Source organism: Mytilus trossulus, chromosome 10 (assembly GCF_036588685.1).
Source record: "Mytilus trossulus isolate FHL-02 chromosome 10, PNRI_Mtr1.1.1.hap1, whole genome shotgun sequence".
Lineage (NCBI taxonomy): Eukaryota > Metazoa > Mollusca > Bivalvia > Mytilida > Mytilidae > Mytilus > Mytilus trossulus.
This window is the reverse complement of record NC_086382.1, coordinates 6,631,019-6,636,500: the sequence shown is the minus strand read 5'-3', so window position 1 is coordinate 6,636,500 and position 5,482 is coordinate 6,631,019.

Below are 5,482 nucleotides of genomic sequence, written 5' to 3'. Positions count from 1 at the left end.
TAAAATTGTATTGTGGGCTTTTGTTATTAAAAATTATTACATCATATTCTCATTGAATCACAAGTATGTTTATGTTTTGGAGTGATTAAATTGAATAAAGCTTTACAAGAAAAAACTTAAATACAGTGGCGCATCCAGGGGGTGGAGTTCTGGGGGTAGGAACCTTCCATTTTTTTGGCTGATCAATGCATTTGAATGGGGAAATATAGTTAGCACCCCACTTTTGTCCTGGGTTGGGAACCACCCTTTCTAACATGACTGGATCGGCCCCTGCAAATATATGTATGTGTTTAACAAGTGAAAACTTTCAAAGTACAAATTACAAATTTATAAAACAAATTAAAACAAATTAAGCATTAAAATTATAATTTCTGTGGTGAAAATTTATGGAGATTTATATATCAGAATACATTTGTTATAAACTGTCCATTTCCAAATAACTCACTTTCTTCCAATTTTAGATTTTTTTTCAAAGGGAAGCAACTCTCTGGATTGGCAAATTGAATCCTTGCCTATAGATAGATAATGGTATGAGCATGGTGTGTGGGATCTAACAAGAATTTTGTCTTTGTAAGTATATCACATATATCTGAGAACCGGGCCTCAGCAGAGGAGGCATTAAATTTTGCCCTTGTCTGTCCGTACTTCCAAAAATTAGTTCCCATTCTCTAACTTTAGTTGTCCTCAATTAACATAAGAAAATGAGGTACAAAGTCAGGAATATGAGTTGTTGTCCAATCGTTTGATGTGTAATATCTTTTGATTTTGCCATTTAATTAGGGACTTTCCGTTTTGAATTTTCCTTGGTGTTCAGTATTTTTGTGATTTTACTTTTTAAATGTTTAGAAACTTATACACAATGCTTATTTAACCACCATACACAAATCAAGTTCGAATGTGGTTGGTGTGACTTTTAACATTATAGAGTTATGTCCCTTTATGATGGAAAAATTGCTGAATTTGCAGAATATTTACAAGTAGAGGCATCTGTGTCACAAATTCATGTTCTTTTATTTTAAAATGGAATCAGATATAGGTTGATAAAGAATGAATTGGTACTATTGATGTGTGAATACTTTCTTACTTGTTTGTCTGTACATATTTCTTTTGTCTTTTGCTAAATGTGCATATTTAAAAATATTTTGAAAAGTAAAATCACTTGGCAAAGTCTGCATACAAGCCTTTCAGAAATAAATACAAAAATGAGGGGGGTTGGATGGATTTTGATCCCGAAATCCCAGACTTAAAAACATAAAATTGTGAGGTCCTGAAATTTAAAGAAATTTAAATCCCAACATCCCGAAATTTAAAAAAAGAATTCCCTGATGCAAAAAGGATCAATCGCAAAATCCTGATCTTCAAAACACCCAATCCTGACGTCCTGAAAAAAGGTCCTGCCCCCCCCCCCCCCAAAAAAAAAAGGATGGAGAAGGGATGTATGTCACTTAAAAAAAAAAGGCACATTTTAAATGTCAATAGTATTGTTTGCATGTGTCATTCACCTATAATAGCAAAAATCATACTTGCATTTTTGTCCTAGATCAACATGCTTGCAAAAATTGTGAATTTTAGGTATTTGCTTTCGATTTGCTTTTTTAATGTGTTTTTTTAATAGACTCTGATGTATGGCAATATTTGAATGCAGTTTGACCCATACTTTCAATCTGTTATCAACTTCCTCCTTCAAATGACTGGAAAATATAACAGAAATTGAATATAAAACTTTAATTGATAAAAAAAAATGCTCACCTAACGACATCTGTCAGTATTTACTGAAATAATTCTGTTTTGTCATCGTTTTCACAAAAATACTTTCTTCACCAGAATCTTAAAATAATAAAGACAAATAAGAATAAATATGATCTTTACAGGGCTGAAATGTGGCGATGATATACGGATTACCCATCGATTTTCTGTCATTCATCGGAAACATTTCACGAGTGTTGATACATCGGTAATCCACTTTTGATCCGACTTTCTCTTTGTGTTAAGCCTTATATAACTCCTGGCTGGGGATCTAAGGCCAAAGATGATTGATTTTCTACTGTTACTTAATCCGTTACATGTGTAAAATGTTAGGTTTAGGTAATCGTTTAATAACACGACAGCATCTTGAAAGGAAAAATTATAAATTTTTCTAAAAGAAATTCCATGATATCAGAGGAACCAATTTTTTTAGAAAATTTTATTTTTATGTGTAATAATCACTTCTTTATGGATATACTCGTCAGATAATATTTTGACACATCTTTCGGCCTAGGAGGTGTAAGTTAAAAGTAATCGAACACTTTGAACTTGAGAGAAGTGTGAGAAAGCATATATCTCTAACTTTCAAATGGGTTATACGATCTTTTATATATGTTTAAAATCCTAAATGGTTTACTTTATGACAGCCTTACCTACTGATAAGGCCTAATAAAAAGAGAAAAAAAAGGGGTTTAGCTAACATACTGAAAAAATTGGGTAGGTAGTAAGGGGAAAATATAGGAATATCAATTGGGGATGGTCAGAAGGGGGAACATATAATTTGTTTGCACTCTTTAAAACAGGGGAAACAGTAAAGCTTTAGCAGTGCATGTTAAAAAATTGCCCATAAAAACCTTAAGAGTATAGTAAAAGTTAGGGTAGGTAAGGTTAGTGGAAACAAAACTAATTTTGATTAGCCTTTACTGAATTAGCTCACAGACTTAAATCTTGATTCAAATTTCTGATGGAATTCAGACAACATAAGCAGTTGCAACTTGTTTTCTCTTCATGTTAGATTCAGGTAGATGCCTAACAGGGATAGAAATAAGAGGCAAGTTTAGTTTTTTCCCTCGCCCATAACAAATAGATTTTAGACCCTGCAACTTCAAACCAAGTTAAGCTATTGCCATCCTAACCAGTCACTCAGCATGCCATTTGTTCCAAGGCAGTTATATTTTATACAGGGTAAAATTAACCAAAGTTGAACTCACATTCCTAACCAGTTCTAAAGAGTTAACCCCCTTGCCCACTTCAAGTGAGAACACTTGATTTGAAGTTCTTTAAGGTCCCTAATGATTTATCAGAAAGTTAAATAAGAATTGCTTAATAAGGGTCTTAAATCTGTTCTATTTTTCAGAGGATATATGTGAAATTTACAGAAATTCTTCAAACATAGTGTTACACTTCCTTATTATATCTGATTAAGCCATCTTTTTACATTTTTTATAACAAATTTTTCCCACAAAGGGAGGGGGACTGGATCAGCCTATGGATAGTTCTTTCATTGGAGCTCATACCACATCTTTGTATCTTACTTTGGCTTCCCTCTTCAAAGCCAAAGAATAATCATTACCGATAATATAAGTGGCGGATCCTGAAATGTTCATAAGTGGGGGCCCCTCCAGTCATGCTTCAGTGATTTCTTATATAATCAACCAATGTTTCCCCAGAAAAGGGGCCCTGGCCCCTTAAAAACCCTCTAAATCTGCCTTTGAATTTTACAAGTACTGGAGACCTAATGATGTTGGTGAAAGTAACTTCTGGTCACTGTGGAGTCTTCAACAATTTGCCTAACCCAAAAGTGAAAGTAAGATATAAAGAATATAATTTAACAAAACACTTTTTTTACTTGAAACTTTGTTTAATTCTCTCATTTTTTTCAAAATGACCCAAAGATACAAGAATTGTATTTTTTCAACTTTTATAAAAGGTATTAGTCACTAGAATTTAAAGAAATCTATAATTTTATCTTTGTGTTTAAAAGTGATTTAAGACTTTGGTCAGTGACAGTAATAACTATTGGAATAAAACCGCTTGTTTACAAAATGCCACAATTTCTTTCAAAATCAGAAGTCACCAAATTATTACTTGTGATTAAGAAATTAGATTCATCTTCATAATGTTTGTATCATAAAATGTAAATGACCAAAGATTTATGGAAATTGATTTCTGAACATTTGTAACTTTCAAGTTCATAAAAACTTTGTAAAAGACAATTGGCATAAGATTTATTTGTTTCTATGATTCGGACATCGGTTAGGATGGAATTGAATTCTTCTTTCATGAAATTTTAAGCTTTTGAAAAATAAAATTTTATTGTCTAAAGATTTATGTGTTTCCAAGATGTGGAATAGCGGGGTTCGATAGAAAAGGAAGATGTTTTCGTGTGATAATGGATAATAAGAAAAACTTGAAGTGTCATCCGTGAAATTTTATACTAAAAAATATCAAATGTCCGTAGTGGAAATAAAAATAATGAAGTCAAATAGCCGTGTTTGGCCATTATCACCTGTCCCACCTGTGGAGCGACAAAGAATACGGACAATTCGATTAAAAAAAGTAAAAAATTTGAAAAGTAAATTTCGTGTTGATTTATATAATTGGTTCCTGTCCTCTATTCAATTTTGTTTTATTTAGTCGGGTAAAATAGCGTGTAAAATTTCATTATTAAATTCTAACATTTGTAACTGTGGTCAAATGTATGGTTTTATTGGAAACTTAATCTGGTATTAACTTGTTAGGGCAATTATTTAACCCAGTTTCAAGTGGCATTTTTTGTATAAAATGCAAATTTAAAGTGCTAAATATGAAAATTTGTTAATATCTTAAACACATCAAAGAACAACAATCCAATTTAACTCTTTATAAAATTATATGAACAGTTTTGTTCTGAATTTAGAATTTTTAAGGTACTTCAAAAATTTCACTTTTGAAAAGTGATCAAAGCAGATTTTTTTCCTTTGGATTTAAGTGAGACTTAGTTCCAAGTTTCACAAAATTTAAGACTTTGAAAATAATTCTCTATTGATTCTTTAGAACTCTCTCATACAAAGTTGAATCTACTGCTTGAAGTTTTTTCCTGAGAATTAAAATATACCTAAAAAAGGATAACCAAAATCTTGGTACAGAAAATATACCAGATCAACACCTATTTCATCCAAGAATTAGACAAGTAACAACTATCTACACATGGGCAAGATAGTCTGACTTTGTTCAAATTTAATATGTGTATACACCGGGATTACCCCCAACCCCCTCTCATCTCTTTACCAGTATCATGACCATATGTCAAAAAACAACTAAAATAAACAATAAGAAACCTGCACAGTGCAGCTACTAATAGAATGACTTTGAACCTATAATAGTACATGTATATAAAAAAAATTGGCACATGATTTCGATTCAAAACTATGCTTTCTACTACTATTAGCCAAAAGATATCTTGCATCTAATTCCACATTCTAGTTTAACATGGCAAGCATTGAACACTTGTGTGACTATAGATATAGGAAGAATTGGTGTGAGTGCCAATGAGACAACTCTCCATCCAAATAGCAATTTAAAAAGTAAACCATTATAGGTTAAAGTATGGCCTTCAACACGGAGCCTTGGCTTACACCGAACAACAAGCTATAAAGGGCCCCAAAATTACTAGTGTAAAACCATTCAAACGGGAAAACCAACGGTCTAATCTATATAAATGCCCATATACTGTGAAGTCATTTATTTTCGTGTG